Consider the following 25,882-nt stretch of genomic DNA (forward strand, 5'->3'; position numbering starts at 1 on the left):
CTAGGGTTACAACATGCCATGCATAATTCAGACATGTTCTGATGCACTCAGGTATTGACTGCATCATTGATTGCTCGACCCTCAGACAGTATTCTCTGAAGTGGGAGTATTTACCAGAAAGTCTTCAGAGAAACGTGTGGGAAGAACACAAGGGGAAACTGAACAACGGGTTGAGCAACGTTTCTGATGAGTTCGCAGCAAGCGGTCCTGAGATAATTCCATCCTGCTCATAGCAGATCCACCTTTCAACCCGTCAGAGGGCCGCTGCGCTTTGGGGAAGCCAAGCTGGATGTGTCCTTAGCATGCAGCAATATGGTGTTAGACGTCTGTGTCTGATCGTTCCGTCCAGCAGATGGATGAGGGGGGGTGATGTTCATTCAGAGATCATCCTTGACAGTTCGTCATCGATCATTTATCAAGCTGCGAACTGTCCGGAGTCATCGATCTGAGGAAGTAAAATAAGACTTGTGTGAAACTGACAGTGTGAGGCTCAATGTCAGACGCTGTCCCATGCTTCCTCCGGCAAACACTGGATCCCGTTTGAGAAGCAGAAGAACATGTTCTGTATTAAAAGAGGCACATGCATCGCTGGACAGGTGTGTGTAAGCCAGCATCCATGTTCTGTATACATGAAAACATACAGTGTGTGACAGTGATGCATTATCACAAGGTTGTGTATGCATATTGTGTGTGCTTGTGTGTGGCATTAGCGTATGCATACTGCATGCCCTGATCTGCCCCAAACCCCTCAGCCTCCCTCAGCCTCCCTCAGCCTCCCTCAGCCTTCCTCTGCCTCCCTCAGCCTCCCTCAGCCTCCCTCAGCCCCCCTCAGCCTCCCTCAGCCTCCCTCAGCCCCCCTCAGCCTCCCTCAGCCTCCCTCAGCCCCCCTCAGCCTCCCTCAGCCTCCCTCAGCCTCCCTCAGCCCCCCTCAGCCTCCCTCTGCCTCCCTCAGCCTCCCTCAGCCACCCTCAGCCCCCCTCAGCCTCCCTCTGCCTCCCTCAGCCTCCCTCAGCCTTCCTCTGCCGTGCCGTGCCCATGCCAGAGCTGCAGTGGAGCATGCAGTGTTATTGTGGTGGGTTAAGTGCCTCAGAATCTAATTACTGTAATGTCTGTTACGGCCCTAAATCACACTTATTGGCTAAGTGCACTGGTTTGTCTGTCCTTCAGAGGCAAGGCTTCACGCCGCTCCCAGAGTAATTATTCTGATTGGATATGAGCAATTGCACTTATTGGTTGGAGCATGGCACCGGCTGCATTGACTTTCATTGGCTGTCGGAGGAGCCCCTCTGCTGGGATTCTATTGGCTGCTGAGAGAGAGAGGGAGTAGAGCCTCGTCCAATCGTCCTCCTGTGCTGGAGCGTGTGAATAAGGACTCTCTCTTCCATCACTGGAGTGACTCTGGTATTGGTGTCTGCCTCAGAGCGCGTGTGTGTGTCAGCGTGTGTGTGTGCAGGAGAAGAGATAAAGAGAGGGAGAGAGAGAGAGAGGCGAACAGCGGAACTTCTCCCCCTCCAGCCTCCCCGTCTCCCCGCTCCTGGCCACTCCGTCCTCCCCTCCCGGACTGCCTCCGAGCCCCCGGACCCCCAGGACTCTCCTACCCATCAGCCCCTTTGACTCTCCTGACTTCTCCATCCGTCTGAGCAGGTAGGAGCACGCTGGGCGCAGGGAGGCACTGCAGAGTCTGCGTTACGGTATGAGAGCCACGCGACTCTCTCTGATCTCCCTTTCATTGCCGTCTTTGAATCTCTCGCGCGCTCTTTCTCTCCCTCTCTCTCTCTCTCCTTTCGCAGACACTCTTCCTCTCTCTCTCTCTCTCTCTCTCTCTCTCTCTCTCTCTCTCTCTCTCTCTCTCTCTCTCTCTCTCTCTCTCTGCTGTCTTTCCATCCCTCTCTTTTCTCATACCATGTTTGCCTGCTCTCTCGTTCCTGCCTCTCTCGTTCCTGCCTCTCTCGTTCCTGCCTCTCTCGTTCCTGCCTCTCTCGTTCCTGCCTCTCTCGTTCCCCCTCCAGCAGTTCCTCTCAGAACGGCATTTTCGGGAAAGTGGCAACGAGGGAAGATAAAAAGTAGGAGGTCACTTTTCACGCTGTTCCTTTGATATGTTGCAGAAAGCTCACCTCTTTCTCTGCTCATCTCTCTGCTCATCTCTCTGCTCATCTCTCTGCTCATCTCTCTGCTCATCTCTCTGCTCATCTCTCTGCTCATCTCTCTGCTCATCTCTCCATCTGTGTCTTTGTGGAGCTCCCAGCGCTCCAGGGAGAAGCCAGTTAACTCTTCCTCATCAGACCTCCCAGGGCAGGAATCGTCTTGTATAACCATAGTTTGGTTTACTGAAAACGCATCACTAATTGATTTACATTGTTTACCCCCTTGTTCGCATCCACTATTTATAGAAGGCTGAGTGCTGGCGTAGTACTGCTAGCTAAGCTGCTGCCCCAACGAGGAACAGACCACCACCAGAACCACAAACGCATGACATTGCACAAACGCATAATGACTTTACAACGCTACCGACTCGGCTGATTGAATCAAGCGATCCAGCGAGCCAAGCCCACATTAACAGGGTCTATAAAACATGTTTGGAGAGAGCAGAGGAACAGAAACTGCTTAGGTCTCCACATGGGCCCAGGGAAGAGGCTCTGCGACCCAGCCCAGACATCAATACTGCTGGCCACAGAGCCAGAGATCCACAGAGCTTTCACTGTGCTCCTGAATGTCTAGGAGTTGTCTTGCCATCATTTTAACATCTTGTACGTGTAGATCCTTGAAGTTGATAAATAACAATATGTTGGTTTCAGTACATGGACTCTAGACTAACTATCAATGTAGTGTTTATGTACATAAACTTTAACAGCTGCACCACAAAAACAAAGTAGCAGTTGCTGGTTTGATACTGTTAAATGTCTAGATCTGCAACTACAACTAAATGTGTTTTTGCTACAGTATGTGCGCTATACAATACCTATTGTACAATAAGGTGGCATGGTAAAAGTGAATCACCATGAAGTTACATTTAGTCATTTAGCAGACGCTATTATCCAGAGCGACTAGTTCTCAAGAAAAACTTTTACAAGCCACACGTTTTCACCTTGGCTCCTGTGCTTCCGAGGAGGGCTTTCCCCAGTGTACAGGGTGACCTTTCTGTTTGGGATAATCAGTTTTTAATTTGCTTTGTAAAGAAGCATCTGCGATACAGCCTTCTGAGAGAACAGGACCTTCCAGAGATCCACTCTCAAGGGAGAGCAGTTTCAGCTGCAGTATTTGTGTTTTATAAAGACACAGAAAGACTTTGAGCCCTGGAGAATTCTTTTAGACTGAAAAACAAATTTGCCGTTAGAAGTGAAAACCTTTGATACAATTACACATTTTGTGCTGTTAATCAAAGTTGAAATGCCTATTACATACATATGATAAATATATACCCAGTTCGAGTTGTTGATTAACCAGGGAGAGTGAAGAGGTGATGATTAGGTGTTTTGGAAATCTGTTCAATTAAACAAGTGTCTATTGTTGCACAGATATCTCTAGAAAACCTGAGCATGATGACATCAAACGATGAATATCAAGTGAAAGTGATCCATATTTAAGACTAGGATTCTATATTTTCTCAGCTGTCAATAAAAAGCAAGAAGGCCTTTAAAGGTTGAGCCAGGCAGCCGTGCTGTGAGGTACACAGAACCTGATCTGTGACAGGAACTGTTTCCCTTGCAGTGGCCCATACTTTAGACTCGAAAACAACACGTTGATGAAACGAACAAACAGTGCGATGTCCCCAGGGTTCAGAAGGGCTTCCTCAGTCTTCAGAGCTCAGAGCACTCCCAGGTCGAGTCCCTTTCTAATGGGGTGTTTCTATGAAGTGTCCCTTGCCACTATAAATTGCCATTGTTCTTTAAAGGTCATACTGTACTTGGGAGCCTCATAGAGCCTCATTTAACAGCAACTAAGAGGCCTCTTCAACCGTACAACTGCAGATTCATAATACGCAGACTATATTTACGCAGGCTAACACTTCATGATACTGTATCGCACTCCCTTTTTGCTAGCTGAATCTCTTTGATTGCTGAATCCCTCAGTCCGTACCTAAATAAGGCCAAGCGTTCTTTTGTCTTCAGATGAGGCATGTAGTTCTGCAATTATCATTCAACTCACTCTGTTATATGCTCCTATACCTAATATACCTACACCTATTTGAAAGCCTTTGTAAGAGTGTAGAATGATATATTATATTAGCACACGAAAGTGGGTGTGCACATCTCTCTCTCTCTCTCTCTCTCTCTCTCTCTCTCTCTCTCTCTCTCTCTCTCTCTGTCTCTCTCTCTCTCTCTCTCTCTCTCTCTCTCTCTCTCTCTCTCTCTCTCTCTCTCTCTCTCTCTCTCTCTCTGTCTCTCTCTCTCTCTCAGTATGAGGCGAATGCAGGTTCTGAGGGTATGGATCATGATGGCGTTATGCCTACAGTACGTCAACACAAACTCATTCATCCTTTTCTGTGTCAACTGGAGATACACTGGGACACGACACCTTGGAAGCCAGAGGGCAGAGTTCAAAGGCAGCAATCCTGTGCAGAGTGAGGAACACATTTGGTTGTTTGAGAAAAATCTTACTGGATACAAAAGCCACGTTTTAACATATGAATATAGTCAACGCTTCGAACCTCCGGCATAGTGCACAAAACTGACACCGAGTTCCATTGATATTTAAAACATCAACTGTCTCAACCAGCTTTTCTTTCTGCAGTCTCATATCCTCCTAGTTGTTCCTCCATATGGAAGCCCATGGTCGGAGAGCAGCTGCTCCCTTTGTGCCTCGGCCCGTTCCTCCTCCTCCTCCTCCCCCCGTTCCGGACCTCACACTGTCCTGGCTCTGGGATGGTGAGGGAGCCGGTGGCGCAGCGAGAAACAAGCCCTGACACTCTGTCTCCTGTTCAGCAAGCAGGGACAACACACACACAGCGCTGTGCAGCAAACTGCAGCTTTGGGATATGTCACAATCACGGGAGGGAGGAAGGATTTGGAGAAACCATTTCCATTAGGCTAGTTGTAGATGGACTTACAAAGCACTATTCTTTCGTGAATTTCTTGAAAAGTCTCTGTTCCGTTGAAGGCTGATTTTCAAAATATAGATTTGACCATGCAATATTTTTGGTACACTGTAACTTGGGTTGTAAAGCATGCTGTGATCTACACTTTAAAAGGAATAGCTGCGAAAATTTGTGAAATTTTGTACATCCAGAAGACTAAATCTTTATTAATCCCCCAAAACAATGATGGAGTAACTGGTAATTAAAGGCTACAACAAAAGTACTGTTGTTGAGAACAGTTTGTGCAAGACTAGCATGTCATATAGTAATATCATAGTACTACTGCTTCTGCATTTGGAGACGGTTTACTGAAAATGTCAGTTGGAACCTTTTAAAGTAAATCAGATGATGCACTCCGGCCACTGCTGTACGCTGGCAGGAAGCTGTGACTGATCCTGGCTCAGGTTCAATACCTCCCTCTTCCCTCTTCCACATCAGCTGCGACTGGTAAGGAAGGTTTCCCTGTCTGTGCTGGGGTCGTAACTGAAAAACCGCCCGGCTAGTGTCATAACTCATGAGCGAATGCAAAAAAATATATTAAAAAAGCCTTCGCCGTGAGGCACTGAAATTGAATGCTGCACCTTTTCAAAGTTGAGGCTATCGGGAGGGAGAATGATGGCTTATGAAATCTGGAGCCCTTTGTCTCTGTGAAAACCCACTCTGCAATGTAATTTAAGCCGGCGATGGGCCATGAGATCAATCAGAGGGGGGATAAGGAGGAAGCGGAAGGGAGGATGGAGGAGGGAGGGAGGGAGGGAGGGAGGGAGGGAGGAGGATGGCAGGGTGGTGTTGTGAGGATGGCTACCCGCTGCTGTGATGATTGTGGGTTGGGTGGTGCAGTCGTGGACATTAACAGGCCCTGCTGCCTTCATGTTACAGCAGGCCACACGCAGGGCTTTGTAGAAGTGCTTCAGTGGGAAATGATGTGAAAATATTATTGTTGGTCCCCGTCAGGCCCCGACTCTTGTGATGGGACCATCTGCTGTGACATTCCTGGCATTGGCTATTCCATCACAACTGGTGTGCTTAGCTGAGCTAGATGTGTTGTATGTGTTTTAAATCTACCCTTCAACATGCTGACAACAGAGCAGTGTTTTCACACAACTCAGAAGTAACCAAGGTCTCAAACGCCACAGCAATATGTTTGTATCGTATGTCAGTAGCCTATGTCAAATTGTCTTACATGGTCAATTATCTTATCCTGTCACACTTTGGGATTACTTTTCCACTCAGACCACCAAATGCCAAAGACCTACAGCAGTGTAACACCTTGTCCTCAGCAAGAAAAAAAACAGACTTGTCTGCAGCTTAGAGTGGAAAAACGTGCATCTGGTGATGTCAGGAGAAAGTGTAACGGATACTCTTAAAGCCCCGTCTCTTAGCTGGCTGCTTCCTGCTCAGCGTTTCTGCTTGATTAAAAGCACCCAGGAGTTGTTAAAAGACGGTGGGCGCGAGCGCGAGGCCCTGACAGCTTAACACACTGATTATTCAAGCTTCTTAGGCTAAGCCATGGGACTCCAGTGACGAGCGTCTGCTCTCCCTCTCACACAATCTCTCTTCTTCGTTTTCTTCATTCATTCTGTCTTCAAATGAGTGGTGTGAGCCAGGCGAGAAGGCAGACCTGGTGTCTCCTGGCTTGTGGGGATCAGTGAAACAGTGATTCATGCGGCCTCAGGGCTTTATTTAGACATGATCTGCAGAGTGGCGTAGCCTGCTCGCTGGCTGGCTCGCTAGCTAGCTAACTCTGCGCAGCGCTCCGAGGTGACTGTTCCACCCGGCCTGACTGTGTCAGTGGGTCATGTGACTGTAAGGACGTCTGTAAAAGGTAAGGCTTTCGTTCCTCTGCTAGTTGGCTTCCGGCAAAAGTCGGCTGACATTTTAGTGGTACTTGGCTTGGTGTCGTTGACCAAATGTTGGAACTATGACAACACAGACATGTGTTCACACCTTTAGTGACCATGGTCCAATTCCTCCTGCATCATGTGGGGTGATGGTCTCTCTATCTGTGCACTACTCTACCGGTCTGCGTGTGCTGGTACAGGACTGTGTGTGCTGGTACAGGACTGTGTGTGCTGGTACAGGACTGTGTGTGCTGGTACAGGACTGTGTGTGCTGGTACAGGACTGTGTGTGCTGGTACAGGACTGTGTGTGCTGGTACAGGACTGTGTGTGCTGGTACAGGACTGCATGACTGAAGCTTGGCAATGCCACTGGAGAGATCCAGCAAACCATCGAGAACATCTGAGAGCGTCCTCTACTCATGGCTTAACACTTGATTTGAAAATCATTAGCAACACATGGCTGATTTGCTTTACATGAAGAAAATTCAACAACAGAATAATAGAATGATTTGGATCGTGCTGGTCTATTGCAAGTGATCCTTTCCTCCTGGCCTCCCTCCGGCCTGCTGGCCCAGCCCCAGGACCACCACAGCGCCACACCTGACGCCAGATCGGCCCTGGTGGGTGAGAAGGGAGGGAGGGTTGGAGGGGGGAGAGAAAAGGTCAAGTCCTGCAAGACGTCCTACCTATCTGTTTGCTCTCAATAGTCAGTCCTACATACAGATACGGTAAAGGCAGCAAAGAAAATCTATTTCAGTGTTGCCTAAATGCCTGTTACATGGTCAGGTCCTGTATGGGCTGTACGGTCCAGGGATATGGACACAGCAACCTTTAGGAAATGTACTGTGTTATACAGCACCCAGCTGTGCTGCACTGGAACAGACCTGAATCACAATACGCTAAAGTAAAATCCTTCTAATCATTTGGTAGGCAGAATACAGTTCTATGGTCCTGTCATGGTCAACCCTGACTTCAACACAGTTTGAACTTCAAACACCAGGTCTGCCTCTCATCTCATCCCTCCTTTCTGAGGAAGAACAGAAGATGTGCTCTCTCTTCCTTGACACACTTTCCTGAGCCCTTCGGGGGGTTTTGCCAGCTCCCAAGGCATCTGCAAAGCCAGCACAGTCAGCAGGAACGCTGTGTGTGCATAAGCAGATGTAGAGACGGAGAGCTGCAGGAGAGGGAGAAATGCCTCTCAGCTGTTTGCGGCCCGGTGTCAGACTTACGCGTGGGTCGAGGGGTAGAGCAAGGGAGGAACAGATACTTAAAAGAACTTCAAATCCCATTATTCACGTTACCCCCTACCCTGCACCCGATTCATTAATCACAAAAAGTTTTGCACCCTCTGGGGGATATTTAATCTAAGCTGGAAACCCAACTGTATTTTTGTGTCTGTGTGGGGTTTTTTCTCGGTGGAGAGTAAGACAAAATAACATTGCCTTAAGCGCTAAGGGAAGTTACGATTATAATGTCAACAACACAATATTAAAACTGAAGTGAACACATAGCTGAGTATTATTATCTATGCTTCTGTACCACTTTAGAAGATTATATTTCTCCTCACCAAAAACTACTTGTTAGTAGTAACCTTTTCTTTATCTCTCCCTCTCTTTATCTCTCCCTCCCTCCCTCTCTCTCTCTCTCTCTCTCTCTCTCTCTCTCTCTCTCTCTCTCTCTCTCTCTCTCTCTCTCTCTCTCTCTCTCTCCCTCTCCCCCTCCCCCCCCCCCCCCTCTCCCCCTCCCTCCCTCCTCCACATTAAGCATGAGGAGATCCTTCCCTTACTGCTCTATTATTCATCTATTGGAGTCTGGAAAACTGTGTCACAGCCAGCTAATACCTAGCAGCCCTGAGGTCTAAAGAGGCCTGCTCTCCTTCCCTCCCTGCATTGAGGGGAAAGATGATAGGAAGTGAAGGAAGGGGAGAAAATACGTGGAAGTGTTTTTACAAACCTAGGCTATCTGATAAGATACCTTTAGAAAACCTAACACCGAACCTTTTTCTACTTGTTGTGGGGTCTGGGAGGAGCCTATGTTTGGACATTCACCTCCAGGATGCTTGACCAGCATCAGAGAGGTGAATGTCCAAAGAGTCCCAGGACCCTGACAGTCAGCCAGCCTCCCGGCTGCTTCAGCCTGGCCTGGACCCCCTCCTCCTGACCCCCTCCTCCTCCTGACCCCCTCCTCCTCCTGACCCCCTCCTCCTCCTGACCCCCTCCTCCTGTAACACCTCTGGACGAAGAGAACCAAGGGAGTCAGGTGGCTGAGCGGTTAGGGAATTGGGCTAGTAATCAGAAGGTTGCTGGTTCGATTCCCCGGCAGTGTCAAATGACGTTGTGTCCTTGGGCAAGGCACTTCACCCTACTTGCCTCGGGGGAATGTCCCTGTAAGTCGATCTGGATAAGAGCGTCTGCTAAATGACTAAATGTAAATGTAAGGTCTCCACAGAGGTGTGTTTTAACACGTTCCAACACGGACAAGGCTAAACTTTGAGAGCAAAGTGCTCGCGGCATGAAGTGGATCGCAATTAAGACTTATCTTCTTGATTTTTGACATTTTGGAAAGCTCTTCATACCAAGTTGAGCCGCAATCTGTTAACCCGCAGGCAAATCTGAGTAGCAGATTACTGAGCGAGTGGCGTGATGTCCTCCCACTGAGTTTGGAATTTGATCCATCGGCTAATTCTCTTTCATCGAGAGCTGCAGCATATGACATCATGAGGCCCGCACGGGTGCACGCACACACACACACTCGCTATCTCCTATATATAGGCAAGGCACATGACATCATGATGCTCAACTCACAAGAACAGACACAAGAGATGAGACACCTCCTTCTACTGAAGCTCTGACTGCCCTGTAGAGCAGGAAAGAGGAGCTCTCTCTCCTGTGTACTGGGGGAATGGAGGAGGGACTGACATGAATAATATTCAAATACTAAATCTGAACCTTTGAAATTTCCTACAGAGCTTTCTCTCAGTAGGATTAAGAGTTTAGAGACTCAAATCATCAAAGAGCTTTGATGACAATTGCTTTAAAAGAAGTGGGTTTGCGGTCTCTCAAGAATGTGCAGAGGTGTCAAACGTTGCTAAATGATACCTGCTCCCCCATCCAGACGTCCTTTCTCCTCATATTGAGTCACTCACAAGCTGGTTTACAAAACCACGTCATATGTAACCATGCTGAGAATAATATGCGGTGAACAGCATTTTTGCTCTGAAAAGTAGAGTATGTGGACGATTTAGAGGGCATCAAAGCAAAAACATTGTTGCAAATATGAGAGATGGCAAGATCCAGGGAAATTAGCATTTTGAGAAATGTTTTAACGGATTAAAATAACACTGTAAATGTGATAATCTGTAATAAAATAAGAAACATTTTGACCTAGGGAATTTGTGCCTAAAGAATAATCAGAGGTTCAGATTATATTCATGTCTAAAGGTTTTGAGCAGGGGACCTTGTTAATCTAGTGAGATCAAGCAGCAATTAATCTGATTAATATCCACTACTTAGTATCCTGTCATCGTACTGTCCATCTAATCAACCTTGACAATGCAATTAGAGAGGTGTGTATGTGCTGACAGAGAGAGAGAATGAGTGAAAAGAATTGAGAGTGAAGAGGAGAGCCCAAAAGACGTAATAGATTTGACACCCTGGCTTTGAGCCACGCCACACCTCAGGGGGCAGTTACAGTTCTGGCTGCTTCTCTATAACAGGAGAGGATGGGATCAGGGTTCTGGCTGCTTCTCTATAACAGGAGAGGATTGGATCAGGGTTCTGGCTGCTTCTCTATAACAGGAGAGGATGGGATCAGGAATGAGTGTAGAAATTGAGCGGTCAACATTCTCTTTTGGGTAATTTATCATCTTTATTAAACATGTCCCATCTTCACAAAACTGTAAGAGTAAGGGGAAAAACCAGCTGTGCAATTTCCATCCACACAGGGAGTGATATGTCTCTTGGTGCGTAAAACCCATTTGGCTGACTGTGTATTGATATATGATTATAATATACACAATGACTGTTTCATGGGAGCGTCAATTTATAAAACCTTCCTGTTCTTACATCTTAAAAAGGTGCTGAAATAAGGAATGAAAGGAAAAGAAACAGTTTTTGCATACATGACGATCCTGATGCATAGATGCAGCATGTGTTAGTCTTGTGCCGTGTGTGTGGGCTGGGATCCAGACGAACACGACAGCATAATGATGCTTCAGGGGGCTTCACACATGTTTCTGGTACAAAAAAGACTTTTTTATTTTGTATTATTTTATTTTGTAATATTATTACTTATAGTAAGTAAATGACTTCACAAGGTTGTTAATCGTCCCAGTGTATAACTATATGGCTTAGTAACCTTCCTCTTCAACAGAGCAGCGTGGACAGGGCATATCATACACACACAGACCAAGGTGCGGCCATGCACGCAGAAACGCACACACACACACCCTGACCCACACACACACACACACAGGAGAACTATGCTGACCATGAAGAAAGGTCTGCTCCTAAGGCATAAATATGTCCAGGTTGAAGATGTACCACTGTGAGAATCCTACTCCCCCCCCCCCCCCTCCCCCCCCAGCCCAAAGCAGACCAGCAGAGACACTCTAAGAGGGTTAGGTGGAGGGCATCGAAGAAAATAGAAAATTACCTCTCTATTCATGACAGGATTATGCAACACCCTTTCATACAGCATCAATGGCTCAATTGATGCATTTTGCCAGACTGTCTGCAATAACCAAATCTGAAGAAGCTGATGTGTGCTCAAGGTGCTTTATGAAAGCTTTAATATTGCCTTTGCTGTTGAAAATACGTGTTTCTTCTGTAGGGTCAGAATGAGGAAGCAGATAATAACATGAATGCATGTCATCCCTGTGTGAGCACTGACAGACACTGACATGAGTTACAACAGTGTGCAATTACATTTGTGCTTTTATGTAATTTGTGTGGAAGAAATATATCCCACTTTTTGTTTGATTCCGTTTTAAATACAGCAGGCTGGTTTGTAGATGTGTTGACTCTCCCTGGTCAACAGTATCATTGAACATGCACCTTTATGTGCTTGTGAGTGAGCTTTTCACATCATGTCTAACTTACTGTACGTAAAACCACTCAGTTAATCCCTGTACAGTAGCAAAACCCCCAACAAGAAGTAGCGAGTCTTCCCACCCAACAAACAGGCTCTGTGAGAAACACATCAGACAGCTGCACAGCGTGGTGGGACACCAGCAGGTTTGCTTGGTGGAATGTCTTGCTGTTTCTGCTAAAAAGTTTGATGAGCCTGGCTAAGCCCTCCTGCCAGACTGTGGTGTTGGAGTCACCATGTTACACTACAGCACATAGCTGCCCCCTCTTCAGACTGTTCTTAGTTAGAAGCACTTTCCCTGCAGTAACCCTGTGTGTGTGTGTGTGTGTGTGTGTGTGTGTGTGTTTGTGTATGTGTGTTGTAAATGTACTGACGACTGTGCCCTAACAATCCGACAATGCAGTTGAACTTTGAGCACAGACCCATCCTCTCTTTCCTAACCGGATCACACACTAAAACCATGTTCCAACCGACAACGTAGCAGTTTAATATGTGAACAACATGTTCATCCATCACCGCAGGGGCCTTGCATCTTTGCAAGCCTTCCAGAACACATAATGCTCATCATCGATATCTAATACCACAGTTCACATCCTTTCATACCACCACAGGACGTGTCCCAACCTAGCATGAAGAACACTGGGGCACAAACACGCTCACAAGTGGTTCTCCTGGACACGACCAAAGACCAGTTTAAGAACATCTACGTGTGTTCCTTACAGCTCCAGTAGGTGTGATACAGGGATAGGGCTCCAGTAGGTGTGATACAGGGATAGGGCTCCAGTAGGTGTGATACAGGGATAGGGCTCCAGTAGGTGTGATACAGGGATAGGGCTCCAGTAGGTGTGATACAGGGATAGGGCTCCAGTAGGTGTGATACAGGGATAGGGCTCCAGTAGGTGTGATACAGGGATAGGGCTCCGGGCAGTGAGGTGGCGGTGCTTCCATGAGGAGGCTGTGGCTCGGCCACAAGGCCTCTAGGGGGCAGCGTGCTCCAGGGTCCCTAGCATGAGCAGTCACATCAGGCCGGTAATCATCTGGAAACTCAGGCGTGTCGTACAGGATTGTTCCAGAGGCAGCCATTCAAACCTGGAGAGATATGGTCAGCGTAGCGCTCAGTTTCAGAATCAATTCTGTGAAATTAGCTATTTCCCATTTATCAATCTAATCAGAGTTATTCATGCTTGTTGTAAGTTAATTTATGTCTGATGGGGAGGGTTTCTGAAGCAATCCGGTGGATCAAATCCATATTTCCGGTGAATACCCGCTCTAATCAATCAAGGTGTCACAGTGATGGCCTCTGAAAGTGCTTTATGGAAACTCGTGTTTCATTTGTGTTCCACGGGCCCGGTTCTGCTGGGGTCATGTGACTCTTCCTGCCACAGTTTGAAGGGAACAGGAAGTGAGGTCATGTAACTCTTCCTGACAGTTTGTATAGTATTGTATGGCCTCTTGGTATCTCATGGCTACACTCTTCTGGGTGGCCAGGAGGAACACAGCAAATAGGAGCAACAGCACTTTACCTAACTGAGGCGTGTTGTTTTGAGTTGGCTGATATAAAACTATTAGATTTTTGAAAGAGTGAAGCAAAATGAAAACACTAAAGCACAGCATGGCTGGAGGGCTTCCATCCCAGTGTTAACTCATCTTTATCAGGACATTTAAGTGGAATATATGTTTCAGTTGGAAGCCAAAGTGCGTATCTTTTTGATAAGTATATAAACTGAGACTGGGATCTCCCAGGGCAGTCTCGACAAAAAGAAATATTTTCTTCATCATTTTAAGCAAGCTTTACTGGGCCTTCTATCCATTATTAATGTTCACAATATAAATAGTTTAGGTGTGATTAATATTTCACAGTATGTTCTGTAAGGCTAAACAGATTTGAGAGAATAAAACACTAAACTAAATGAGATCATGAAACGGCAAAAGAAAACTGACAATAGATGAAGAGAGGTTAACCTCAGGGACGTGTTGTTGAAAGGCTTAGTTTGACTGAACTGGCAACTGGTTGCGTATGTTTACATTTGTATTCTGCCTACATATTTTAATCCTCTGATAAGCCATTATAAAAATATTAATTAACCCACTCTCTCCCTATAAGAGATTTAGTTTACTTCACACTCACACACACCTGATTTGGGCTTTGGGCAGAGTGTGTGTGTGGCGCTCCTTAAATCAGAAACATCCACACAGACAGTGCTCTGTGAGAAGCAGCTTTGCCCCCTGCCCCGGTCGTAAAGGTTAAATACTGCCAGGGATCTGTTTAAGAGCCTTCCACCCAGCCCCTCCCCCTTCTGTCCAGACTGGCCCGGCCGAGCCAGAGCCCTTGGGCAGGGGGGGCTCTGGGGGGGCTCTATGGAGGTGAAGAGGTAGTGGAGGAAATGTCTAAGTAGAGGGTGAAAGAGAAGAGAGAGTGAGGGGATGAGAGCTCTCCTTTTTAGACATCATTAAACGTTAATACCGTCTGATTCCTCTTCTGCTGCGCTCTAATAGAGTTCCACCTCTGAGACGCCACCCCGTTCATCTCCCCGCCACTCAGATCTCATCGCAGGCCATCTTCTGAGGAGGAGATGTGTGAGAGATGGAAGGGGGGGTGCAAAGACCGTTTAAAGGGTTTAATTATCTGCTTGTGTGTGTGGGGGTTAAGACATGGTAATGGTACTGTGCTGAAGTGTGTGTGTGTGTGTGTGTGTGTTGGTACTGTTAATTATATGGTACAGGATGTAATGTACTTGTCTGGTGGACAATGTGTGCGGTGATGTGTGTGTCTGGTATTGTGCGTACATGTGTGTGTGTGTGTGTGTGTGTTGGTGGAGATGGTGATGTGGATGGGTGGTGTTCAGTCTACAACACCCCTCGTCCCTGTGTAGAGATGATGTGGATCTGTTGAGAAGAGACCTGATAACCCAGTAGGGGGCAGTACTGTCGTCATAGTTCTTACTGAGGAGAGCGCTTCGTGGGAGTGTGTGTGTGTGTGTGTGGCGGGGGTGGGGTGGGGGGGGGGGGGGTGGATGTGGTTGTGTGTGCTAAATGAGAGAGAGGGAGAGCAAGAGAGACAAACCAGAAGGAAGGAAAGAGAGACTGTGTGTGGGAGGGATCATTTATGAGTGAACAGTCAGTCAGTCCTCATGTAAAACCAACAGAGGGTGCTGTAACCTTAGAATACCATGTGTCTGTGTCATCAGTGCTGTTCTCACACCTGAAATCCCTCTCATTCACAGGATTCCCCTGTTTTCCCTGGGGTGTCATCTTGGACCTGTTCATCCAACGAAAGCTCTACGTAAGATTCCATTTCAGTTTCATACCCACTAATTCAAGCATTTCAGCGCATACTCTACTTAACATTGGGGAAGACCAAACCATTAGATTAAAAATCAAGACTGTATTTTCGTAAGATGTTTTTTTTTTTTTTCAGATCCACCACTGACGATCGCGGGAAGAAATTCAAGCATTCAGCTAAACCATCTGAAGAACTCAAGTCTGCTTCACTCAGGTAACTACAGTGGAACACCAAACAGACTCACCAGAGAAGGCTGGGACCTGGTGGAGAACACCTTCTCTACTTAGTCACTGTGGAGGAGCTCGCTGTGGAGGAGCTCGCTGTGGAGCTCGCTGTGGAGCTCCCAGCTGCGCTGTCCTTCCTCCACCTCGCAGCAGCAGACACACACGGTCTCTCAAGGACCGGAGCAACACAGGACTCTGATGGGAGCTTTTGGCTGCATGTGTTTTTCATATTAGTCATTACAGCTTGCTTTTAGTTTTCAGACAAGAAATGTTTCATGAGGTACATAATTATGCCTTTTATTTTGTATTCCTACTTGTTGTTTTACTTCCACTTGCAAATCACATTGTGTTGCACTGAAGACTATGAAATGTGCTCCAAGTGTGAAGTGTTGCTTACTGCCGTTCTGATGTTGCTCCTCAGGAAGAGGCCACGCCTCCCCAGTCCTCTGGAAGGTGGACAGCACAAGGTCACATGACCTGGACCAGAAACCCCAGGAGAGTTTTGGGACCCCTGGTCAGAGAGCTTATTCCTCCTAAAGAATGACTTTTAAACACATAAGTTTCAAGGAAGCCCTTTCTAAATTAGGTCTAAATGTCTACATGCAAACACTCCTGAGAAATGGCAAAAAAAGATTTGCCCTTATGAACTGTTAATTTGTATCTTATACTGTGCAAATGTGAACACAGCATGAATCCATCAAAAACATAAATCACACATTCACTGGCAAACATTTATGCAATCGTAAACCCACAGACAAGCACAATAACTCAAACTCACATCCTCAGTATAAAGTGCCTATAAATCTCATATTTCTGTTTGATTAAAATAGGCAATATTGGACAGCAGATAACACCTGGTTAACACAATTGTGTATTTTTACAGACTGTGTGTAACTTTCAATCCTTATGTACAACTCACTAGACTTTCACCTTTTGCATGCGTGTTTGGGGTCTGTAGAATGGGCTGGCTATCAACCTGGGGAGAAGTGTAAAGGTTGATGAACTGATCCGTCCGGAACCACAAGTCGACTTTCCCCTCCTCCACCTTCAGCTCCCTGCCTCCATATATGAGAAGCCTCAGCCGGGATCAGCTCTGGTGAGTTCTACTAGCTGTTCTTGTGTTGTAGTTCCAAATACTAGATTCCTGGTACAAGGCTAGATTTCAATTAGGAAGCAGAACTTCTTCGGGGGCTGAAGGGCAGATGGTTGTGATGCCATGCTAGTGTGTTGGAGTCTTCATGCTAGTGTGTTGGAGTCTTCATGCTAGTGTGTTGGAGTCTTCATGCTAGTGTGTTGGAGTCTTCATGGTCAACTCAAGAAGCCGTTTTGTAACTGATGACCTCCTACTGAACAGGTCTCACACTAAGTTTGTGCCTCACCGATAAGCAGACATCACAATGCTATGCCTCGCAGTCAAGAGATACAGTACCTTGTACAGTCCGCACAGAGTCATGAGTAAGTTTGATTGCAGTGGCAGTTTGATGCCTTTGCTTTCAATCCGGTGTAAAATGTGCTGACAGAAAGTGCTTTGTCCAAAATCCTGCCCCACGCCCAGCCCTCAGGGCTCATGCTGAACTGTAAGGGTCTGAAATGCTGGAGTGTGTGTATTTTCCTCTGTGTTGTCCTGAGGTGGCTGTGTGTTCAGCCTCTCCAGGCCTCACCTCCTCCAAGGTTCTCCACCTCCTGTGGGGAGCTTCGTCATCGCAGCAGTTCTGCCACTCTGGCAGGTTCTGCCACTCTGGCAGGTTCTGCTCAAGGGCAGTAGGTGCTGCTGTCAGACCAGGAACAACACCAGCTCTGGCTCCCTGCATCGTCAGCTGAGCAGTGGGGAAAGGGATGGCTGACAGAGGACATTCTTCTACTGTGTGTGGTACCTACTGTACACAACACACTAGATACAGCATGTCCTGAACTAGTGCAGTGTCCGTGCTGCAGATGTGGGGGAGTTGATTTGGCTTCAAGGTAACTGGAGTTTTAGGTGAACACGCACAAAGAGGCTGGGCTCTGTTCACGCAAGGTGGGAGCTCAACATGGTGGCAAATATTTTCGGGCAACCGCAAAGCGCTCATCCAAATCAAATAGGTACGTGGGTCCTGATTCCAGGACGTCGAGTTAGATTGAACACAGTAAAGAGTTGTAGTCTGGTTTCCCTGACAGATTGAGCCCAAAAAATATAAATATTTGATTTTAGTCTTTTTATTGTCCTCTCAAATGTTCTTTCTGTCTGCAACGATGGTGTTAGCAGGGACACATTCTCACATGGTGTTCAGTGAAGTGTGTGTTTTGTACTGCCTCTCTTCTGATACTGTGTGCGTGCGTGTGTTTATTTATGGGTATGATTTCATTCCCAACACGCACACCAAGCCAGTGCCCTAACCTAAATGAAGTCGTGTTGACAGGGACACGCTGTACACATGCTGTCTGTTTTTCATTTCCTGCCAGTCTGCCTATTGTGAGCATGCATTGACAGTCATCATTGTCCCAGACTTAGAGAATACAGCACACATTACTGTTGAGGCACACGCATTCAGACACACATCCACTAACATACACACCTCTACATAATGTCATGAGTCAAGACCTATGCTCTTTACAAAAGAGCATAGGTCACTGATGATAACAACGAGACAAACTGATGATAACACGAGCCCCAAACATTGCGAGCAGCCAAAACATGAAGCATACATTGTGAAAAACCAAATAAGTGCCAAAGGGAAGAATTGTAAGAGCATGCAGTTAAACAAGTTACAATTAAACAACATGAAACTCAAAAAGTGCAAGAGTGTACCTGTAGAAAAACAATCAACAGTAGAATATTTCACAGCGAGTACAAGAATTTAAAACCGTTACAACTAACCAACAAGAGCAACAAGTCTCTCAATACGAGTCATTATGATCCTGGAGGAAACTAACACACACATATAGACAGTCCCACTAGAAGCTTTTTCCAAGCTTTTAACAGCCAAATCAAATGACTCTTATAATGAGCTTGAAGAAGAAACCCTTAATTGACTCAATTATTAAAAGGCAGAGGCAGGATATGAGGGCATTTTAGGATGTGAGCACTCTCATAGTGCCAGTGTCTGTTCTGCATGAACATATCAATGGTGGGAAGAGCTTCATTTCACAATGACACACACAGCCTGCGAGTCATATGTTCACTTGTGAATAAGCAGGTTTGACTGTGTGACTGAGGCATGTTGCTGCTAGGGGTCAGTGGACAGCAGATACAGGCTTCTCACTGCTCGTGTTTATGCTTAGAAAACACTCAGCATACTCAATCTGTTCCAATTCCTATTCTGAAATCACATCCCCAGAATCCAGAGAATATCCAGCCAATAATTTCTTGCCTGTGAATGTTGTTGTGTTAAGTTGTGAGTTTGATTGTCTTTTTCCAACCTATGGTGCCTGTATACCTACACATACAGGACCCTCTGCATGTCCTGTAACACCCCACAGAGGGTGGGGTGGTTTAAATGTGGTTTATGTCCAACATGATTCCTGGAACATAATTTGCTGGAAAGTAGCATACAGCTCCAAAATTATAAATTGACTTTACACTAGCGCTGAGCTGTCTGTGCTGCTAAACAATTCTCTAAGGGCTCTTTAGAGGACTTTAAAGGTTGTAGGATTGATTAGTGATTTCCTTAATTTATACTGTCTAAATGGGGGTGGGTGGGTTACATGTATGAATAAACAGGATAAATAGAGAGTGGAGTCCCTCAAAAACCAAAGTTTTTTTTTATTATAAAAATGTATTTTTAATAAACTCAAAAGAATGAGTGAGCCTGATCTGAAATGACAAAACCAGTTGAGACTTCTCATCTCTGGTAGAGTGGACAGCCACCCAAAAAGCTATTGAGGAAGTCTAGAAGACACTTATTACTTTACTTTTCTAAATAGAAAACCTCCACTTCACCTAGATGGGTCAGTGTCATGTGGCTAAGCATACATCACTGTGACAAGCTCACCTCCATAACAGTGTTTGTCTGGCTCAGTGGCCTGGCCCAGACATTTATCAAGCATCCTCACAGCATTCTCCTCCACAAACATCTGATTTAGATGCCCCTCTGTCTGGGTGCCATTCAAGTTAGCCTGAACTGATAGGATCTTGTAGAGCTTATTTCTTGTGGTGACACAGATGGACTTGTGGAAATATCTCTCCAGTCAGGTAGAGATGCCACCCATGAGATGACACAGGAAATGCATTTTCACTGAAAGTATTTATTTTTCGTAACTGAATCTGACGCTTGCCCACTCATCCCTGACACTGCAGTGTACAGTGCTTTATATTATCCAGTTTAAAGAAACGCACCCTCAAAATAAATGTCCAATTTTATTGGCTGTCCACCAAATTAATCGTGTTTAATGCTATTACATGTCTATTTTTCAACTGTTAAGTTTGATTAGCAGAGCCATCAGTAAATACTGGCGCCTTCCAATTTCATTTGGATGGATTTGACAGTTCCATAAGCTGAAAGTGTAGGCCTACCACTCGATTTAAAATACTGAACAGAAGTAATGTTTTTATGTAGTATGACTGATCGCAAGCTGCATATCACAGATTAGAGTCAAACTGGGACTCTGCAGAAGCACAGTGGTGACTTAAGGGCTGAAAATAGTACGTCCATCTTGCGAATGATTTTCCTTCTTTGGATGATTGGAACTGAGACTGGAGTTTGCCTCTTTCTACTCTGATCCTTTCACAAATGTCTCACTCTTCATGTAACACAATCAGATCACATGTCTCACTCTCCATGTAACACAATCAAATCACATGTCTCACTCTTCATGTAACACAATCAAATCAAATATTCAAGGAGGCAGGCACCTTTCATTTCAAACCACCACCAGAAAGAGAATTGATTCCCTCCCAATATAGTTTTTGTAAACAGCAGCCCAGGGATCTAGCATTGATAAGAGGTTGCAGAGTATTAACCAGGAGAAAAATGACAAATATGTTACTTCATCAAACAAAATCATCCACAACAAAGGGAACAGTCTAGGGGCCTAGATTATCTTCAGTCTACAATACTTGACTTGTTCATAGATTCTTTAGGAATAATTATCCACAACCATAACTGGGATTTTTTTTTTTTAAGCAAACTTTGGGATTTTGAAAGTGGACTTGCAATGAACTATGGTAAATCAAAATATTTTTTTCAGTGCTACACTGTCCTTGCAATCCTTCCCACTGCACCAAAACACACTATTTCATAATGCTTTGTAAGCTGTGTTGCTGGGATCACGGGTTGAACCTGGCCTCTCCACATACATCTCTCAGCCAGAAGTCTTGTGTTATTACTGCAGGTCGATCTACAAGGTGCTCGGTTGGAGGTCAACTCCTATTAACATTGACTCTGTGAGAGGATCAACTTTGCAGAGGTCTGTGTTTCATATACCAGTTATCGAGTACTGAGAGACAGAGACAGAGAGAGAGGGGGAGGAGGTAATGAGAGGGAGGAGGTAGGGAGAGAGGGTAGAGGGAGAGGTGGTAAAGAGAGACAGAGAGAGAGGGGGAGGAGGAGGTAGAGAGGAAGAGAGAGAGGGGCATGGGGTAAAGAGAGGGAGAGAGTGGGAAGAGGTAAAGACAGGGAGAGAGAGGGGTTGGAGGTAAAGAGAGGGAGAGAGAGGGAGGTTGAGGTATAGAGGGGGAAGAGAGAGGGGGGTGGAGGTAAAGACAGGGAGAGGGAGGGGGGTGGAGGTATAGAGGGGGAAGAGAGAGGGGGGTGGAGGTAAAGACAGGGAGAGGGAGGGGGGTGGAGGTATAGAGGGGGAAGAGAGAGGGGGGTGGAGGTAAAGACAGGGAGAGGGAGGGGGGTGGAGGTATAGAGGGGGAAGAGAGAGGGGGAGGGTATGTGGGTCTCCTTTAGTCCTGTTCTTTAAATAACTGACACATTTTGCAATGTTAGTAAAACGCTATGTTGCGAATCAAGAACTATAGGCAAAACCTCTATGGAAGGTAAATAACTAGACTTGATTTTTGGACACACTTGTGACAGTGAATTGTGCTTCGTTCTGAGGAGGTCATTAAAACAGTTAAGAATGCCCTGTACCTACTACACACTAATGATCATGCTCTGAAGACTATGGATCGTAAAATCACAACGTCCTCCAATTTTCCTCTTCTCCTCGCCAGCCTGCCTTTCACGCCTATCTGGACCGATTAAGTTGGATTAAGGGAGAGATGAGGATGTGATTGGCCTCTGCCTTTATCCTGGATCCACCTTACTGGCCATGTAGGGACTGGCTAGGTGACCATGCTGTAAATCATAATGATGATACAATAAAATATCTACATAACATAATGACCAGATATATCCCAACCAACTGCTTTTTTGTGTATAGTTAGTGCCATCCTGGTCACACAGTGATGGAGAACATGGAAAAGTGCCACAACACTGTTTCTTTGTATCAACAAAGCAGCTTCCTTCACACAAGTATTTCCTGGTTCATTCCCATTTACCATTGAGGAGTGGATGTGGCCATGGGTTTATCATGTGGTCCTGAATCTGCAGAGGGTTCTGTAGTTGCTGATGAGATGTGGATGGTGAATGACAGCGGGGAGGCATGCCTCTTCAGAGGGGCTTGTCCTGGGGCTTGGCTCTGAGACAGATCAAACTAAGCAGGCAGAGGAGCAGAGGAACTGGGTGGTGGTGTAGCAATGCAGGTTCAAGCAGTTGACAATGACACTAACTTCTACTTGTCACAAAACGTTGTGGTGCCAGTGCCCAAAATCAGGCATCCTGGACATAATTTCCAAAGCGAGAAATCCCTGGATGTAGCGGTCTGAAGAGAATGTGCAGCATCTGTAGACGGCTCAGCTATCGTGCCACCCAGACCCCACGCCCATTCCTTAGGGGCAGCACCCACAACCCTGCCCCCTCTGCCCCCCCCTCCCCCCGGGGGACTGGGGATCTGGGGCGTACTGAAACCACCACGGTCTGACAGGCAACATTTCTCCAAACAACCACTGCAGACATTGACTATGGCTGATCCATTACTGGGTTTTGGTCAATTTCTGTGTGTTTTTGAGCATTTTACGCAACCCGAATGTCATGTGCCGCAATTCTGGCCCACATGACCAAATCTCAGAGCCAATCAGGTGTCAGAGTAGTGTCTGGGCTGAGTCAGAAGACAACGAAGGCGGGGGGATTCTTTTATGACTGCGATTTTTCTAATCTTTTGTTAACGGTGAATGTGTCAACTGTTTGGACCAGTACAAAGGTAGATCTTTTTCAAATCACAGTAATGCATTTCCATTTCTGACTATGTGATATTGAGTACAGTTTTGGTCAGATGTTAGTATTTAGATATATGTTGAAGATCGTTGATGTGTCCTAGACATTTTGAGCGATATTTGACATGGACGCAAGTTCAAGATGAATCCACACCTAATGTGGTACATTCAATTAGATTCCATTGGAATGATACATTTGTCAGAAAAAAACTATTGAAAAATAGAAATTTCCATTACTACTTTCATTTGCTAGGACCATGTAGTTTGTTATGCCAATGTGGAATTCATGGGGAGTTTTCACCATGAGAGAGATTATATTACATTGTATCCTCAATGCATTGCCCTTAGTTGTGGTTACATGAGAATTAATTTTGTTATACAAGATAACATTTGCCATCAGTACATTAACTGAAGCTATGAAGTTTGTTTTGTAATACACCAGATAGAGGTCAGTTCTCTGTTGTGCGAGACACAGTGTCTACAACCATCAGTGCAGGCTCCGGTACAGTACGACACAGATGAAGAATCAACACCCCAGTCAGAATAGTACCATGAACACTAAAAAGCAGCCATGAAGAGATGGACCATGTTGTGACAGACATTTTGGAGCGTAATGCTACGATGTCTCGCGGGCGGTAACACATGAGCAGTGGGTGTTTTCTGCAAGTCACATCTGCATTATCCTCCCTGTGAACGCCATCATTGTGCTCAAATCTGCTAGCATCACATGCATAGTGTCTAGTTCTACCCAGCAATGGTTCTATGAGATAAATAACCATAGTCCTGTACCAGCACATAGCCTAACTTAAGAGGGCAAAGCGGAGGGCAGCAAGCGGAGCAAGCTAAGCTAGCAAAGCGCACACTAATTAGCGATCTTAGCTGTTCATGCTAATACTAGGTGGCGTTGAAACAATGTGAGCAGCCCATAGCAATTGATGGTAATTCAGGCTGAGATTTAACTGAGTCCAACTGATCTTGGATGACAGGTTTACAGCTATTGAGCCAAAGGGCTCTACTCCCCACCCCCCTCCCTCCTCCAGACACAAGCCCTAACAAAGGAAACGGCTCTCAGGCTAGGAAGGACCCTCCCTCCCTGCCACGGACAGTCACATGGTTCACTAAGGATGTGAAGGCCTCATACACGCTGCTATACTCAAACACAGGCTGCTTGAGAAACAGGTTTAAAACACATTGGCCACATGCTTAGGATAGCATTCATTAATAACATTAAATTAATATTAATCTTCACTAAAAGCTATGAAGTGCATCATTGCTATGTGTTTATTGTCTGTCGACTGCAGTGGTCCAGCCACAGATGGATGCAGTCGTCATATTCTAAATCTGTCAACGACCAAAGCAGAAGACATTCCTGCATACTTCTTTGGTGTGTCGAGGCTTAGCAGTAACGCAGGTTTTTCTTTCCATACAACAAATTGAGTAAATCTACTCAAGGTTATTCATATTTATTCAGCTACTTCAGTTAGCCTGCTTAGGAAATGTTCTCTTTAATAACACCCTGTCATGGGAGCCCTTGCGGTACAACAGGGAGTCAGGTGGCTGAGCGGTTAGGGAATCAGGCTAGTAATCTGAAGGTTGCCAGTTCGATTCCCGGCCGTGTCAATCGACGTTGTGTCCTTGGGCAAGGCACTTCACCCTACTTGCCTTGGGGGGAATGTCCCTGTACTTACTGTGAGTCGCTCTGGATAAGAGCGTATGCTAAATGACTAAATGTAAATGTAAACATGAATGTGCAACGTTAGCATACAGAAAAAAAATCAAAGAAGGTTTCATGGAATTTGTGTAAATGGACTGCATTTATATAGCGCTTTTCTACCTTAGCGGCACTCAAAGCGCTTTACAATGTTTGCCTCTCATTCACCCATTCATACTCTCACTCACACATACCGACGGCAGCGAGCTACCATGCAAGGCGCCGGCAACTTGGGGTTCAGAGTCTTGCTCAAGGATACTTCGGCACATGACCTAGGAGGAGTCGGGGATCGAACCGCCAACCCTGCGATTAACAGACAACCCTCTCTACCCCCTGAGCCACAGCCGGATGTTATGTTGTGTAACCAACATAACATCCTTAAAATATTGTTTACATTATTCCACAAAAGATAAAGGGACACATAACTAAGAAAAATAACAATAATAATTTTAACGGCAGTATAACAATATTCATGTAATGAACCTGAACATGCAATGAAAGTTATCAGTATGTAGTGTGTTTGCCGTCTGGGGAGGGGAAGGCAGCGAGGGCGGGGTGTGGGGGGGAGACAGGAGGCAGTGGGTCCTGTGCTGCTGATGAAGATAAATGTGGTGCTTACAGGTGCATTAGGCACAGTCTCATAAGAGTTACTGAAGAAGACAAACCTTCCTGCTGTAAAGACCCCATGAGTGGGATTATAAACATGCTGAGATTGCGGTGTGTGGGATTAGGACCCTGGGAGACCAGGATGCAGTCACTGTTCCTGTGGATGATGACGCAACATCAGTTCCCGTCACATGAAAACCCCGGATAAACGTGTGACAGTTTAGTGGACCTTTTGTAGTTCAGCTCTAGAATATTCCATTCATCACCAGCTAGAAGCTCAAATGGCTGTTTTATGACATTCCTAGTAGTCATTAATAAGGCATGTCACTAGCTAAGATATGAACCAAACTATGAAGTCAGATAACTTATTGATGTCAAAACACTTAGAACAACCGAACAGGCTATATGTCAATATACCATTAAAATCCTCCACAGGATATACACCTAGTGATCGCACCAGTGGACATAGATTTCAGTGTTGACAAGAACAAGGTCATCTCATGGCGGTGACACCAACCGAGCTCGTAATGGAAACAAAACAAATGATATAAAAACTATAGAGGGTGAAGCAAAGCAACCACTGACTGGAGAGGAGGTGGAACTCAACTGAATCAGTGTTACAAAAGCAGTCAAGGCCACATTGCATTGTCTGTTTGAGAATTTCATGTCATGTTTTTGTGAAAAGGAAACTTGCCTTGCTTTGCTACCTTCTAACAAAAAACACATTTCACAACTGAACACCAGTATGCTTGTTTGGATGCATTTTGTAGTCCTAAGAATGAATCACGGCTCCTTTTCCAAACCTTTGAAGGCAT

The 25,882-nt window shown here is 45.8% G+C and overlaps 1 protein-coding gene across 4 annotated transcripts in view; it reads left to right on the forward strand.

Annotated features, from left to right (window-relative positions):
• Positions 1 to 1,419: 1,419 nt before the first annotated feature.
• The window catches only part of pcbp3 (poly(rC) binding protein 3), a 37,818-nt gene continuing 13,355 nt past the window's right edge, over positions 1,420 to 25,882 (forward strand). For all 4 annotated transcript variants that reach the window (XR_009929720.1, XR_009929721.1, XM_062456328.1 and 1 more), the window contains exons 1-5: positions 1,420 to 1,644; positions 15,228 to 15,286; positions 15,422 to 15,499; positions 15,932 to 16,024; positions 16,469 to 16,606. The gene's annotated coding sequence lies outside the window, so the exon portion shown is untranslated. The remainder of the gene's footprint in view (positions 1,645 to 15,227; positions 15,287 to 15,421; positions 15,500 to 15,931; positions 16,025 to 16,468; positions 16,607 to 25,882) is intronic.

Source organism: Osmerus eperlanus, chromosome 3 (assembly GCF_963692335.1).
Source record: "Osmerus eperlanus chromosome 3, fOsmEpe2.1, whole genome shotgun sequence".
NCBI lineage: Eukaryota > Metazoa > Chordata > Actinopteri > Osmeriformes > Osmeridae > Osmerus > Osmerus eperlanus.